At 29.0% G+C, this 18,015-nt stretch overlaps 1 protein-coding gene across 1 annotated transcript in view; it reads left to right on the top strand.

Moving 5' to 3' along the window:
• Window positions 1-231: 231 nt before the first annotated feature.
• LOC136978237 (LIM domain transcription factor LMO4-like) overlaps window positions 232-18,015 on the top strand; it is a 78,073-nt gene continuing 60,289 nt past the window's right edge. The window contains exon 1 of the mRNA XM_067273907.1: window positions 232-477. The gene's annotated coding sequence lies outside the window, so the exon portion shown is untranslated. The remainder of the gene's footprint in view (window positions 478-18,015) is intronic.

Below are 18,015 nucleotides of genomic sequence, written 5' to 3'. Positions count from 1 at the left end.
CGACAATGAATATTGCAATTAATGCATATAGACATTTTAACCAATAACGATATAAACTAAGATTATTTAACCAATAATAAATAAAAGGCGACAATTAACCAGTACGAACATTGAACCAATGACAACGAAGGCCGACAATTAACCAATAACGACTTGAGAATATTTAACCAATGACAATTTAACGCAACAATTTTCTTCAGCGTACAACAGATGGAGCCGTTGTGGCGTCGAAGGAAGACGCCATCTCGGTGTGACGCCGCTTTAATTTCTCGTGCATCACACCAGACACCGACGACAGCGCCACGAACGTAAAGCGCAGCGTTCTATCAGTAACGAGTTCATTACGTTGCTGACGGTGCCTAATGTCAGTCATCGTATACTATGGACTTTCCTTCTTGCATTAGTTTACGTCTTACGAGACCAGACTGACATCAACAACTGTTCGGGACTACAGACTTACGTTACGTCACGTCTGAGGTGAGTTGTGTTAGGCTTAACGTCTTATGCCCCGAGCTGTTTTCTCTAGTAAAAGTACGTTAGCCCTAACGAACTAAATGCTTATTGCGACCTTAACTGGCTTAGGTTAATGAACTTCCTTAGTTAAAGATATACCCTGTTGGTGTTTATTATTAAAAGATATGACTAGGTAAAGGTGGTGAGTCATAGCGTTAATCGAAAACTAGAGTATTACTGATAGGATTATGGCATCGATGTTATCCCTGGAAGGGGGCTGAGTTCTTTTTACCCATCATTCATTGCAGCCATTGTCCCTTGCAAGGGGGAGAAGGGTGTTATTGTCGTACGATTCTGTACAGAACTGAACATATTATCACACGGTCCGATCGGCCCGTTCGTGCGTTTGGCTTAACTCCGTCTACGTTTCGATTATATGAGGTCTAGATCGAATTTTTCCCCCCTCGTCTTCCTCCTCCTCCTCCTCCTCTTCCTCCTTTTTTCCTTCTTATACCGTTTGGGAGAAATTGAAAAAGTGACGTAATCTGATATACCGTATAGGAGTTATATATCGATAAGGGGGTACTATAAAGTACCGAGCTTAAAGTCTGTGTTTTGTTGGAATGGTAAATGCGGAAAGGTGTCGAAATTTTCCAAGATGAGATTTTTTCCAGTTTTCTATAGGATTTAACGTGTTGATAATTGGGGGAAATGTATAAACACACGAATTTAATATGGAGACATCCAAAAAGTTTCGATTTAAACATCAATTAAGTGTTGTAAACACAAATTTTCCTATTATGGACACAAATAATTCAGAAATAAAATAGAGCAGGAATGTAATATGTAAAAGTTATGAAATTAGAAAAATCCTAAATTAATATTAAAATTAATAATGTAAGGATGGGTGTTAAATTTATGTGAAACTAGTGGATTTATTGATGTTATGATGACACACTGAAATCTCCAACCATTAGTTAAGGTGCATATGATGTTATGATTGTTAGATTATTATAGTAATATAATGACTAGTGAAATTGCAAAGAATAAGAAATGACAGTTTAAATTAATGAGTAATAAAATTAATAAGGGGAGAGGAGTTTTTATAGGTAGACTCTGTTGATTGTTTCTCAAATAGGATGTCTCTCCTCTCTTTCTCTCTGTATGACCATCTGTTTTCAGAAAGATTCGTCTAATCTAGACTATCTCTGCTTAGATAAAATGACTCTAATCTATGATTATGACAATATGAGTCTAACTTATTTATTTTTATATAGATATGATTCTAATCTACGACTTTTCATACAGGATATTCTAATTTATGATTATCCATTCTCAGATAGGATGACCCTAATCTATGACTCTTTTCAAGATAAGATGAAGCCAAGTTAACTGTATTAAATCATGACAGAATGAAAAATTGTATTATAATATTATTAGAGTATTTACACTTATAATTTTGAAAACGGTATTTTCAACTGTCCTATAATAGTGTATATATCGATATTATAGAATAGCTGTGTTTCCAGAAATGCCAGGTGTTAACATGACTGACAGAAGGATTGTCAGGTGTTGAAATATTGTTCTGTTGATCATATTGAGTATGATTGATAAAACAGCGGAAATAGAACATCGAATATGACTGAGAAAATACCGGAAGCTTATATGACTGACGGCATTGGGAATATAGATTATGACAGTCGCAATACCGATTAATGATTATGACTGACAAACCCTGATGATGCCAGATTAATGATGCAGTGCAGGCGTAAGACTGACAGATTTTAATATATTTGACACTAGAACTGATATTTTGAGATGCTAACTGACAGAATTTTTTCTCTCTCTAAAGATTAGTGAGGAAAATAACGCTTTGGAAAATTATAACTCTAAACAAGATTAAAATGTTGAGAACAAAAGATTTTTCCCCTTCCTCTTCCCTTTACCTACTTTTACTGTTTAATAAATCCAATACAAGGGATAAATTACTTAATTTCCAAATTTCAATTAAGAATATTGATCCCGTCCATTTACTACACAAAGAAAATAATTACATATATTGTATAAGGCATTACGAGATTAATATCGTTAAAATGGTTGGTTTAACCATTAACGGTAATCTTATAATGGCAACCATTCGGTCAGTAATTTAATAACTTACGTCCTTCATTAGTCATTATGGAAGCTTTATGCCTCCATGTTAAGAGGCATAACGATTTTCTAATATAGGGCATAATTTTAAATGAAAGGCCCAATTTTTTTTATCTTAAAATTTAAAATTAATTTAAAAAGTTTTAATAGCCGAGTTGTCAAAGTTGAAGCATCAGCAGGGATGTTGAGGAATTTATAAAGCATGCTAAGAAATTAGTTTTTTAATATAGGTTGACGCTTTTAGATATTAAATTGTTTTAAATAATTAAGATTTAGAAGTTTATTAGATCTTAAAATTGAGTTGCAAATTTAAATGTTATAGATTTTTAGTTCATTTTAACATATAAAAATTTATATTTTTGAACAGCTATTTTTAGAAAGATGTCCACAAGCTGTTTAATAAGATAAGGTTGTTTAGGATAGTTTGTAATACTACCTATTTCGTCAGTATTTTCAATATATGAAATATTTTATTGATTAGAAGGCCTCATTAAATACTCTGTAGGCATAAAATTTGAAGAGAAAAATCATTACAGTTGAATAATCTTTGGGATTATTTTTAGAGAATAAAAAAGTTATTTTTTGAAAGAATTGGGTTATTTTTGAATGAAAATTTGAAGATATTTCTGTAACTGTGGCATTTGTGTTTGTCCTTGTTTTGCCATTGAGACCTACTTATTTTTCCTCCACTTCAAACAATACTCTATCTGGCTAATTTGGATTGAAATAACAGGTCAATGCACCTGGTAACAAACTCTAGAAACACCTTTAAAGGAAATTAAATAGGACAAGAAGATTTTCTGAAGTTTTTCACATTAAAACATATTTATTTTTAAAATAATTTTGTTAAATATTAAAATAAAGAAAGAGAAATTCCGAGGAGAAGGTTTACTTTTGATAGAATCTGGTGATTGACAGACATGGACCGAGTTTGTATTCACCAGTTGTGTGTAGCTGACAAGGTTAGTCCTTATTTGCTAATGTATCAGAATTGTGTTTCGACTGACTAAATCGGTTCTTTGACAGAATAAAGTTGAATCTCAAACTGTAATCGTGATCCTTAGCATTTATCCTTTCAAATATTTTAACATTATCCAACCAAACGCACATCTACCTCCTATTTTTCATTATTTCTTTATTTGATTAAAAAGATGAAGATAAATCTAGAAAATTTTAAGATTTTCTAACAGATAGACGAGCCGATCTACTCTTAATTGTTCCCATTGCAAGTTAATAGCGTTAATTCTTAATTTACACTGTTTTGTTTTCGAATTGGAAGCTGGATGCGTAAATAATTATCGGATTTAATTTTCTGGAAAAGTTTAAGCGGCAGCAACTTAAAATAGTGTTTTATATTGTAATCCTATGCCAAATAAAATAAAATAGTGCGAGTAAGGATTGATAAACTAATGCATCTTTCATAAATCCACACAATAAAATGAGTGACAGTTATCGACATAGATGTCATGTCGTTCAACATCCTTCATGTTAGTGTTATAAGAACCAGTCATATATAGAAAAAATGAATTAATGGTTATATCTTCTACAGTCGTGTGCACAATCTAAACATTTCTAAGCTACTATAATACTATTTATTCGTAAGCTCCTATTGTAATATGTTACTAGAACATTAGTTATTCGCAACTCTCTATTATATGATACCATAGTGTAGATTATGTGAAGTTGTTAACATAACACTGCCAACTCGTAGATTCCTATAAAGGATGTTATAATAAAACACTTAGTTGTGGCATTCTCTAAGGCTATTATCACATCAGTACCCATTTGTAGATTTTTATTAGGATGTAACTGTATTCACTAATCACTCTCGGATTCTATTCGAATGATACTATAACTGTAATCACTCGACGATTCCTAGTGGGTATTTCAATCGTACATTCCTGTAAAGATGTTATTACAACACTACTCATGAAGTGACACACAAGGATTTTATCTTAACACAACTCACTTATAAGGATGCTACTATAATATTACTCATTCGTAGATACAAGAATATTATTGCAACACATTCCAGGTTCTATGAGATCTCCCATAGACTAATCATAACTCTACTCACTCGTAAGCTCCCACAGTAACTACGCTGCCATATCACTATTTAATTCTTAAAATTCCAAACATAATTCTTCATCTCATTATCATATTACTCAACGAGTAAAGAACGAGACGTTTTAAATAAAAGAATCTTTTAATTTCAGGAAATATTTAAATAAACAAGCAAATAAATAGAACAATATTTACTTAAGAAATATTCGAGTAAATTTTGTTTGCTAAATTGTTCTCTTACAATTAATTTCCGTTTAGAAAACTATTTTTAGAAGTGTTATTTCATTTTTTTTGGAAAATAAAAAAAAATAAAAATAAACTTTTGTTTTCTCAAAAATTCTCTCTTTCAAAAGAAATAAACGAACGAAAGTAAAAATTTTTAAATTAAAACTATAATGTATTTCATTTTATAAAACTTTACTTTTTAATTATTTTGTTTAGCGAATTGTTTCTTCTTTCTTCTATTCTTTTTACCTTTTATTTTATTTAAAAAGTGAAAATTACATCATGCTGTAATTATCTTGATAAGATTTCTGTAAATGGAAACTTAATATCTTTCTTAATTTACTACTATCAAAGTGTTAAAAGAGTAAAATAAAAATGCCAATCTGCTGTGAATATCATTTGATATCGACAACAATCTTGCTGATATTTTTTTAATTTTGAAGTTTATTTTAAATCGCTTACTTAATAATGTCTTATAATTACGTGCTTAATTATTTTTCTTTTAAAATTATTAAAGTAATTACATGATTGAATATTTATTTTAAATACTAAATTCTTACAAACAATAATTTGCGATCAGATTGGCGCTTCGTACCAGGATGATGGATAACTCGTAAGATCTATGCTGGGTTTTGTTAAGATCTTGCCTATTTACTGATGTCTTTGCCTACTTTTTGCTAAAATCTATGCCCATTTTGCTGAGATCTTGCCAAATTTTTAGGATCTGTTCCTATATTTTTTTTTAATAATCCTTGTTTATTTTTTGCTAACTTTAAGTATTTAAATACTTAAATAGCCAAATATTGAAATTAACGTTTCATTCGAATCATATGCCAATAAATTCGAAAATTAATATATTAAAGCAAAAAATTTTTTTTAATTGTGTTTTAAAATTATAAATAATACTTTGAAGATTATTCTGTTAATTATATTAAGTTTAATGAAGGGCGACGAGTTAATATTATGTTTCTCATCGACCAAATATAGAATCTATCATTACAAACCCTATATTTAACAATACAGTTAGAAACTATTTTTACTTGTAACACGTATAATGAATTATATCTTGATACATTTTTAGATGTTCATCAGACAAACGGATGTATGTTAGGAGGTATGTTTCTATTTAAGCAAACTTAATGAATTGAGTGAAATATATTTATTATATTTAGATTTTTCTTGTAAGATGTAATGAAAATATCATTAAATTTATGAAATTATTAATTATTGTCTCAATAAATGGTTTAATTTTATTAAATTTTTTCAATGATTAACGTCAACAGACTTATCCTAATGTTTCCATTTCTCTTGTACATCATAATAATGTTTTAGCTATTGCACATCTTGACATTGTGTTGCCTCTTACATACCTTAATATTAATCTTATTCTTATATATTCTAAGAATATTATAAGCGAAATTAAAGATTATTATAGTTTAAAACACGTAACATTTTCCATTATAGCTTCCATCTTTATCATGAAAAATTCATTTAGAATGAGGAAACAACACACACAAAAATCTATTGTATATATATACACACAATACATACAAAGGAAATTTTACAAGAGGCCATACCACATCAATCTGATTTTTGTTAATATAATGTAGATATCATCAAAACAGATTAAGTAAAATTAAATGAAGGAAAGGAGGAGAAGAGGGAGGATAAAAAATACACGAAAACTTCATTTAATGAAATCAAACTTCATTTAGTAACAATCTAGTATGGTTAAAGTTTGATTTTTAAAAATACGTTTGTAACGATTTTTTGGGAAGAAACTAAACTCGTGTGTGTGTGTGTGTGTGTTGTGTGCCTGTGTTGACTGGCAGAGTTCCAAATTTCATTTCTCCACAATCTAATTGGAGTTGTAGACTATGAAATGTTTGGTTTCCTTAATCCCATGTTATAGCTTTCATTGTTTGCTAAAATAAGTTAGAACATTAAAATGCTACCAAAGGTATAAAAATATGGAAAAGCAGCAGCTAGCAGCTCGGATTTTTAAAATATGATTTCATATTTTTCCATTCTTTACATTAATTTTGCTGTTGTAATATTTAAGAAAAAAGAAATACAAATTTCTAAATCCCTTATCTACCTCCAACATTGTTAAATTTATTACCGGATTTTCATTTGTGAAATTATTCAGATGAATTCTTTCACATATTTTTCTTTGATTTTGAGAATTTGATATATAAGCAGGGCCTGAGAAATGAGACAGAGTTCGAGTTTTCACAAATCCATAAAAATGTATGAATAAAACAGATTTAACAGAGGAAATTTTAATTTATAACAGTTTCTTGTGTTTTTTGTTTTTTTTTACACACAAGATTAAATTTAGTGCCCCCTCTTTATTCAGGGCCTGGCAAAATGATCCTACCAAAATGATTTGGTATAAATTAATTACGAGTAATTAGTGCCAAGTGCGGTTTAATTATTTGGTGCAAAATTTAATAATACAAGAATTCGGAATTTAAAAAAGTACAAAAATTATATGCCCAAATTAATTTTTACAGTTATTATGCACCAAGTGAGATTGGTCTGTTTGACGCAAAATACAGGGTGGCTCAAAAGCCTGTTTTGTTGTGTGTGCTCCAGATACACTTGTGAATATGAATCGAAAACAGATCAGAATAGCGTGTTTTGCTTACAAAATTGATGGAAACATAATGAAAACACGACTAATTATTTGAATAAGAAAGTAATTTAGTCTTTACAATGGTTAATTGATTTTTAGCTCATCCTATATATCATATAGTTTCTAAATTTTACGGTACTGTCGAAGAACTCGTGTAAATATTTTCTAAATATTTGGCGATAAATATTAATCTTTTTAAGCATAATTTTGTAACCTCCATTAATATATATATATGCCTTCGTGTAAATAAATTTTAAGTAATGACATGTTTGTTTATATTAGTTATTATGAAGATATATTCCTTTACTATCGAAATTAGTTTTAAAATATTTAAAACCCTAGATTATTACTGTATTATATCAATAAATTTTTAAGTTGTCAGTCAAAGAATCGATCAATGTCAGTCGTCATAGAAGAATACATACGTATTTTTTGAAGATCGATTTACTAAAGTTTGCAATGCTTTTTGAATAAACCTACGAACAAGATAGGTTACCTTAATATTTAATGACGTTATTTAAGCTTAAAGTTATGAAAATTTGTTCGTATTGATTGAGAATTTATATATATATATATATATATATATATAAATTCTCAATAGGATATAGGATGATCCAAAAGTCGGTTAATCGAGCTATGCTTTGCTTGTGTTGCAGGTACAGATGGGAATACGAATGGTAAGCTGAGTTTAGAACACGTTTTCTTTTGCAAAATTGATATCTGGAGTTAAGTGGTACCACTGCTGTGCTATTTGTATCAAATTCTACCAGTTTTGGTACGCCTCGCAACAAATTAAATTGTCTTATTTGCAACCAGTTGTGCTAAAATTGCGGTTTTATTTTGTAATCAATTGTACCAAAATTGCTGCCTTATTTGTCACAAATTAAAGCAAATAATCGGTGAAATTGATTACGGAATAAAACAGCAATCTAGACTTTAACTGACTTTTAGCCGTTCTACATATTTAAACGTGGCTTTCGATATCTCAATATTACCAAATTTAAATTCCTCTTGGAAGGCGTTTGTAAAGAATGAGAAAATTCATTCGATCATTCATATTTGCTTATTACTGTTTATTTTGAAACGAATCAACCGGCAGGTATTTAATTTCTCTTAAAATTTAAACATTCAGTCAAACAGTTGTCTGTCAGTCATTGCTTGATAAATTCGAATGAAGTGAATTTATTAAAGCTGTGTGGCCTATTCGTTTCTGTCGTGTTTTGAATATTTCAAGGAAACTAATTTCGTTTCTATCAATCGCTCTCAACGTATAAACCCCATTGAGTGAAGTTATGCTGGAAGCTTGTCTTTATATTATGTTAAACGTGTTTATAAACTGTCCGGCATATGGCGAGGAGAACATACCCATGGACCACAGAATGCCCAGCACTCGGGCAGTTCCATTTAACTCGAGGGTGGGAAATTTGTTTAAAGAGGAACGATTGCTTAAAGGCATAGCAAAAGTGTTTCGAAGACGAATGAAATTTTTTCACTTTAAAGTAAATTATGGCGATAGATTTTTGTGATATTGTAAGAAAAATAATAATATCAAGACGATAAAAATTACTTTTAACACTTTAAAATATTTCCATTACTCATTTGCTCAGCGTATTTAGCATTTAATTTGCTTAAACGCATTGCATTACCCCCTTTTTTTCTTTTTATTTAATAAATCTTAGCTTTTTAAAAATAAAATATTTAGAAACTAAGTTAAAAATGTATAGAACACGATTATTTTCGTTTATTCGAGTGTTTTAATTTAACGAAAAATTTGAGTGTAAAATTAAAATCGTAAGTTTGTAGCGTATATAAACATTTTTCATAAAATAAAAAGAAAAGTAAGATTAAATGCCTTGTCGAAAAGATATTTTAATAACTACCTCTTCATAAAATACTTCTAATGTAAACTGTGTTTTAACAGTCTCTACCAAGTAATAATTTCACATATAAATTTTAATAATGTTTACTCACAAACGAAGATATATGTAGGTCATACCTTAAAATTATTTCTCAACCATTTCATTAATTCCTAATTTTTTCCTTCAGTTTTATAACATAAGTATTGATGATTCAAAATATTACCTTATAGATGCTTTAATAATGCAGTATTTTTAAAATTAATTCTATTGAATAATGCTTAATGGTTTAATAATAAATATATTTAACATTGAATTGATAGTATATATATATATATATATGCTTTGTATGTATGTAAATGATATATATATGCGGATATATCTAATATATTTGAATTTTTCTTGTGAAGCTTCCCTGCATTACACATGGAATTTCATAAGTTGCTGTAAGAAAAACTTATTGAAAAATTACTTGGAAAGTAATATATTACTTTTAAATTATTTTTAAATGTATTTCTAGATATATAAGTTGTTGATTCTTTAATATTTTAGTTTCTTTTAAGAAAATACACTATGAGTAACTTAATAGGAAAAGTATAAATCAGCTGATGCGAAGTTTTTCATGTGGATTCGAAGTTGAACAAATAGTTTCTATAGAGAAATCGATTTTGTAACGAATGTTATTACGTTATTTAATTAGCCAATCAAGAGAGAAAAAAATCGACAGTGTTACAACTATAGTGTCTATAATGATTTTCGTTTGAAACTACTTTAGTAAATTAGTGGATCAGAACTTTCCAATGGTGCATCAGATGTTAAAGAATAGGGAATGTTTAGAACTTAAATATGTAAATTCTTTGATAATTTATTAAAGATGACATTATTTATATAAATTTAATAATTGTACTGTAAAAAAATTAGTTTATTTTTGATTCTATGTTGTAAACAAAGAATTATTTACCGAAGTCTTGAGGTTCACAACGTAAACATGTAAATTTTTTGTATCTTATTTAAAATGCTAACATTTATATAAATAAACTTCGTTATTATTTAATGAAAAATTCAATAAATTTAAAAAAAAATTAATTTACCTTTGAAGAAATTTCATAAAGAATTTGGTTGGTATGAACGATAAAGAATTGGTTACTGATTTATAAAAGTTCGCTGTTTGTTGGAATAATAATTAGATAGATTATCGTTTATGAGAGTTTTTGGTTATTAAGTTAATAAAAAAAAATAATGAAAAGTTTTAGAAAATTGAAGAATATCAATAAAATTTTAAATAATTCAAAATTTAATTGCTTCTAGAGAATTTACAGTATGGTGACATTGAAGATACCAGTTTTATGTAGTTAATAACGATGATTTCCTGTTCTGTTAAGTAGAAAAAAAAAATTAAAGTAAGATTGTTAATTATGTGAATGAGTCTTTCATGTTAATTTGAGGTTTCGTGACTAAATTCAGATAAAGATCACGGATAGAACAGGGAATACCTGCCAGGTGTTAACCGTTCAGATTGCTTTAATTTATACGATTTAAATAATTATTTATGTAATCCTCTTCAGAATTTCATTAATAATTTTCATTTAAATATTTAATGAAATGAAATTTTCGAAATCTGAGCATGTAAATTGTAAATTTTCTAATTATCGTTGATCGCTTTACCAATGTATTTACTCGAAATGAAATTTGAAGTTTTTGAAGATAATTAAAAAGTTTAATTAATAGAAAATAAAGCGGAGCATTTAAATTTATCATTTTATATTTTACAAATAATTATAGGAATTTTCTGTAAGTCGAATCTTTAGGTGTTACCGTTAATTTTGTTTCTTTACTTCCCCCCTCCTTTTTCTTTTATTGCACTTTATATGAAATATTCATGATGTAATCGAATTTCTATATTATTAACACGACACAAACTGTAAATAGAACTTTTTAAATAATAATTCATGGTTTGGCACTCTTGATAATTATATAGAGTATGTACAAAAAGACGTGGGTTCAGTTCCCGCACTCGACATGAGTAATGTTTATTCTAGGTCTAATTCTTTGAGCAACATGCTTCAAATTATAATATGTATTTAATATTTCTAAAATTAATTATAAACTCATGAAAAGTCGTGGGTTAGGTTCTCCAAGTGACAACACATTATATTCTTCTTTGTTATTTGTTCATTAAATATATTCAGAAAGATTGCAGATTTTTCTATAAATCTTGTATTAATTATCAAAGGTAGCCAGTTGTTTTAATACTCGATAATTATAAACCTATGAAAAACGTGGGTTCGGTTCTCATGCATATTCTTTGAGAAACATGTTTTATATTACAATATAAAGTCCATAAACTATATATTATGAGAATTATATATATTAAAAGCCTGATTTAACATTCTTCATAATTAATTATAAATTTGTAAGAAAATGAGGGTTGTGTTTCCATAAGCGACTACACTATTTATTAAACATATGAACATCTGAAACTTTTTATTAAAATATAAATCTTATATTATCAAAAGAATTCCAAACGGGTTTGGCACTCGATAATTATAAACCTGTGAAAAGCGTGGGTTCAGTTCCCACGCGCGGTAACACAGTATATTTATTCCAAGTCTTACTTCTTTGTGGAATATGCTTAAGATTACAGTTTGACTTATTTATTTTAAATAAAATATATTTAGAAAGGTCTCATATATTCCTGTGAATCGCTTGTAAAAGAATTCATTTCGTTATTGAAATATGCGGGTGGTCCATGTTAGATGGTGTCCAGATAAATGTGTCCATCAATCTAACGACGTTAAAATTTAGTGCATCAGCAGCAGCTAATGGTTTTTTTTTTACTAATTAAACTAAGAACTATTTGCATACGATTATTTAGCGTGAAAAGCGCCCAGAACGATCAAAAGGGGAGGGGGACATCCGGTAGTGTATATCAAAAACGAGATAGATAAAAACCCGTCTACTGATTTCCAAATATGTCTTTTTGGCAATCTACATCGTCTCATTTTTCTCCGGTTGAAAATTGAAGTTGAAAATATAGAAATTTTGGCGCGTTGCCAGTAAATGATGGAGGTCCAACTTGCACCACTCTGTCTAATAGGAGGTACAGCTTGTTCTAAGATTGTATATTCACGGTGAAGATAAATATGACATTGAAAGAGATATTATGTATCACGTAGGCTTTGCAATTACAATATATTGTAATCAATTCTTACTCTTACTCGCTGATTTATGGTTTCATATGCCTCGGAAACACGGGGAAAGTAATTTTTCTTCTGTTTCTCTATTGATATAGATCAATATCAACATCGCGATTTCTAATACATAAGTTTTCTGTGGCTTATACATAAGCGATACTGACAGAATCTAACAGAATTTTGTTATCTCTCAATCGTTTGCGTTATATTTACGTTTTTTTTTTTTTTTTTTGAGATATTTAACAATAAATTTCGAAATTTTTACAATCTTTTTCATTATTTTACACACGCAAACGAAGAAATAATATTTTTAAAGGCTTGTTTTACTTTGTGATATTACTTTTAGTAATTTAAAAAAATAGTTTTGTATTCTTACTTCCTTTCTGTTAATCTTCTGTTGTGTGTCTGCCCGTAGGATTTGTGTGAAACTTGAAGTTTTCAAGAGTTGTTGTTGATAGTTTCTACGAATTTTCTTATTCTGGCATCGTTAAATGCAAAATACGACTTGCTCTAAAATTAGGAAAAGAAGAGAATTAAAGTTTCATATTTATTTCACACGTCTGTGTCTGTTCGTGAAATTACTCAAAACTAAGAGATAGCAGAGTAATATTAATTAATATTTTTGAGGCAGTCACTCTATACCATTTATATAAAATTTATAAATATTTTGTATATAAAATCAATTTATATATAATATTTTAGATACAAAACGTGTAATTTATATTATAAAATTGGTATAAATTTATATAAATTGAAAAAGAATCGATTTAGTTAATTGCCAAGTAATTCGATTTTTGTACGTTTTTTATAAAAGATAAAGGATCAACGAAAACTTATAAAATATTTATAACTAAATAATATTTAAAAAAAAGTTTTTTACATACAAAAGATGATCTGGAACGATTATTAACGTGATTTAAGATAGGAAAAGTTGAAGATAGTCAGCTAAATTGCATAAATTTCGAGTAGTTTTTCCGAAAACAACATACACAAAATCTCAATCGCAAGTCAGAATTTTAGTCTTGAAAATAAATTTATTGCACCTTATATAACTTGATAATAGAAACTTCACGATAGATTTATTGCGCCATATTCTCCGTAAATCGATTTAATGTCGGCCAGTCTTCCAATCTGACCTGTAAACGATCACTTTTATATGTTGTGCCTATAGGCTCCTTGCTCTGTTTTTACTTATTGTTTTTAATTATTTATTGCATTTCACGCCAGATAAACCAAAACATTTCGTAACAAATTGGTTACGTGAAATTTACGCTTCATAAATGGTCAGATTTTAACTTGACTACTATCAATGATGATTCAAGAAAAACCCATTAATTATAATCGACAATTAAATGATACGTATGTGCAATTTTGATCAATTTTTTAAAAAAATATAAACTAGACAGAACTTATATTCTGATCAAGCCAAATATTTGATTTGTCAATTATCAATAGTTAAATATCTCGGTCATTTGAATTTTGAATCACATTTATACTAAATAAAATCCATAAATGATTTCATAAAGGCAATTCATCTCTTCTGTCTTAACTCTACAAAATATACTTGTGGAAGGAATAAAGATTTTTAAAATTTTATTTTAAATCAGTTTACAGTATAAATCGCTATTCATGGACACTTAGATTCTATTCTGAATAGAGAGCTTCTTCACATAGTATGTTCACTCATTGTCACGCCTGCGCAACGATAACCTGTTTAATCAATTCCTTTATATAAGTACGATTTATAAAATATATGTTTTTATTTATTTAACTTAATTTTCTTGTACAAATAGATTTTATTCTGAAAACAATCGAAAGAGGTACTCCACGTCGCAACGCGTAGTTTTAAAGTAGATCTTTGCATATCTTGTAAACACGAAAATAATAGATTCAGCTGTTTGCATTCGTGGTTTCCATGCTAAATTTACTCTTCTGATCATTTTTCATTCAATCAAATGAGTGATTTCGTAAAAGCGATCGTCTCTTGTATGTATCTTCGCGACTGATAAATCAGGGCAATTACTATTCAGCGATTAGTGTAAAAGGTGACAGCTGACAAAGGCGATAGATGACAAAAGTATGTTGCTACTGTTGTGCATATTTAATTTTTAGAAAGTGAAGAAAGATTTTTCAGGATATTTTTCACTTTATTTAGCTATTTTCTTGAAGGCAGGGCATTTCGGTGACGACAGCTGGCGACGTTAAGAACGAGAGAGAAGAGAAGAGAGAGAGGGGGGAGAACGGAAGTCGTTTGTTGGCATATTAGCTTCGGTCTTAATGATATCCACATGTTGGCCAATTAGTTTAGCCAGGCTAACCCTTACTTGATTGCATTAATGGTTTTCTTGTTTTTTTTTTAATCCCCTAAACACATGTTCTGGTATCAAATTTCTTTCGTTTTTAGTTTTGTTGGAGAAATTTCATTATAAATTCGGGTGATAAATTAGTTTTAAAGGTGCAGTTGTAATAAGTATGTAAGGCATATTGTATATCTTTTAAAAATTTAGTTTGCATCATTTTTCTGAATTTTTAGCTCGAAATTCCATCCTTAAATTGGTATGAGATTCGTAAATTTTTAAGTTTATTTTAATAAAGGAAGGAGAATTTTTGAGATTTTTGAAAATTCCATACAAAAATTCGCATTCCGTTAGTAATTTATGGGCACGGATTTTGTTTTTCCATATTAAAATTAAAGATTTAGAAAGAATAATAAAAACAATGATGGTTTATAATTGAAAAATTTTAAAATTCATTAAGGAGTTTAATTACGATGTAGGAATTGTTAATTATATATCATTTTCTTCAATTATAATTCAGAAAACTTGAGTTGTCTTCCGGGGGCAAATGGAGATAAGCGTAAGGAATAAGTAGATTGAGAAATAACAGCAATACGAGGGCAAATATAGGTAATTATAATGGCTAAGATGATAGGAGTAAGCAGGATTGACGTAAGGAATAACTAGATAGGTGAAAATGAAATTAACTATAAGGAGTAACTAGATAGGGGGAAATAGGATTAGCTGTAGGGAGTAACAACTATGCTGGGGCAATGGGAGTAACTATAAGGAAGGGCAATTTATATTTATTCTCATTTAGAGAATTGGGAAAGCCCAATGCAGATTAATTTCACTCAAAGGGATTGCCATTGATAACTCGAGTGTTTGTGGTTCCTCTCGGGATCGAAATCAGTAAAAGACGAAGCATTGTGGAGTAAAGAATTGATTCCTGTAAATGTTTTCAATAGTACAGAATAGTTAGACCTTTGCTTAACCTGAAAAGTAATTTATTTTGCTCCTGTAATGATCATTTTGTTGTATCGGTTGGATTTGAAATCACATAAACCGACAGCTAACTATTGCTAGTGCTGCTACTATAAAGCAATTTATAGCTTAATTAGTATTTCCTGCTCAATTTTAAGTTATTAAATAATAATTATTGCATCTGCAATCATCTTTAAATTACAGTTCAAAATAATTCTAACGGAAGATAGGTAGGTGGTAACGATGAAGAGGAGAATTGTATAGACGGCAGATGGTTTCAGGGAACAAAAGCGCCTCCGGGTTTCCTCTGCACCGTCTGTTAGCTCAGGGCTACTGGTGTTGGTAATAACCGTTGTAATCACATCATAATGGAAGACAGACAGCCCAGATTTCTGACGAACTGTTATGATGCGATAATAGACGTTCTCCTGATGTTTTATATATCGCCTATTGCATGTAAGCTTATTGCTTCCTGATAAATTTGTTTGTGGCATCTGTTATAAAAAATCGCATATCAGTTACTTTTTTTTATGTTCAACTAAACTAAATTAGGATAGAATTTCTGTATATAAGTTATTTTTCGATATTTCGATTACTTTCTATGACAATTTTTCATTCATGAATTTTTGTAAATTTACACTTTCGTATGGTTTTTTCACGTTGCTTTGTTTTATTATGCCTTATTTTAACTTTTAAGTTTATCGAATAGGATGTCAGTATGATAATTCATTTAAAAAATCAGTGGAATTTTGATTCCTTTCTTCAAATATTTGTTTTTAAAAGTTCGTCTCCGTAAGTCAAAATTGTTTTGGATTGTTGACTGTTGTGAACGACGGAAGATGAAGAACATTTTGACGCTTCACGTATTTTTACGTATCTTATATTTTAATGTAAATACCATCGGCCAAATTTTTAATTATATTCAATTGTATTTGTTTTTAATGAAAATATTTTTGTCCTAATCTCATCTCGATAGCGTTAATGAAATCATCAATATTCGCATTAAAACTTTATACTTTTTAATAGTTTAAAAGTAATTCTAAAGTATCGAATTAAACAATTATTTAAGAATATTATTCATATAAAGCGCACACGCATATATATATATAAGTTGAGCACTCCTATTGGTAAAGACGTACGAAACACCATACGAGATTATCTGAACTAACTTCTATAAATTAATAATATATTAAGGATATCTGTAAGAATTTTATTGCAGGTTATTTATCATTTATACGTTTATTTATCGTTGCGAAGACATTACGAAAAATTTATATATAATAGCTCTATTGCTCTTTTAGTCTTCAAGGAAAATTCTTGTGGTTTCAGATTTCTCTTTATTAGAATAACTTCTCACGATTGGTTAATCAACTCGTTTAATTAACTACGATAAAAAAATTAATTTGTTTGATATTCTCAAACAATTCTTGGCTTTGTTCCTAGTCTTTAATTCTTAGTTCCATAATGATGCAGTCAACTTTCGTTATTATAAATCACAAAGTAATCTTATAAGAAATCTAAAGTTTAGTGCATATTTTTAAGGATTTGCTTGTTAAATTGATTTTTAAAATTTTCTTTTAAACAATTTAAAATATTGATTTTAGTATAGTTTCTAAAAATTTTCTGTGTTTTTCGGTTACATTATTTGTATATTAATGTATTTACATCGTAATTAAATAAATATTGTTTTTAAGCAAGCCCCTTTTTTTTGAATTAGGCAATTGAAACCACGGTCTGTGCCTCGCATCTGGGGTGATCCCAAGCGTTAATAAACCCGAGCCCCACGTCTGGGGAGGCCCAAGTATCAATACACCTTATATTCCGCGTTAATCACGTTGATATTTCAATAACGTGTGATGTTAGCATTTCCTCATCTTACATGTTTCGTGACCTAAAGAGTTACTTTTTTTTTTATAAATATAAAGCGATTTATTTCCATTACTTGTATTACAGAAGTGTAAGTTTATCTGAAAATAAATTTAGTACCTTTAAGCATTTATTTTTTAATTGTTTTCACATGTTCTGTACGTCTCGTGCATAAAGTCATAATAGTCATTGGTTGAGCATTTTTCTAGGGACATCCCTGTACTTAAGCTATTTAAAAGAAACACAATATTTTATTAATAAATATTATTATTTTAAACTTTGACGAAAAGTTTATGAATCTCTTCAGA

This window comes from Centruroides vittatus, unplaced genomic scaffold (genome assembly GCF_030686945.1).
Source record: "Centruroides vittatus isolate TY-2023 unplaced genomic scaffold, ASM3068694v2 contig_5, whole genome shotgun sequence".
NCBI classification, from domain to species: Eukaryota; Metazoa; Arthropoda; class Arachnida; order Scorpiones; family Buthidae; genus Centruroides; species Centruroides vittatus.
The sequence above is the reverse complement of the archived record's forward strand: the minus strand, read 5'-3'. Positions and strand labels throughout refer to the sequence as shown.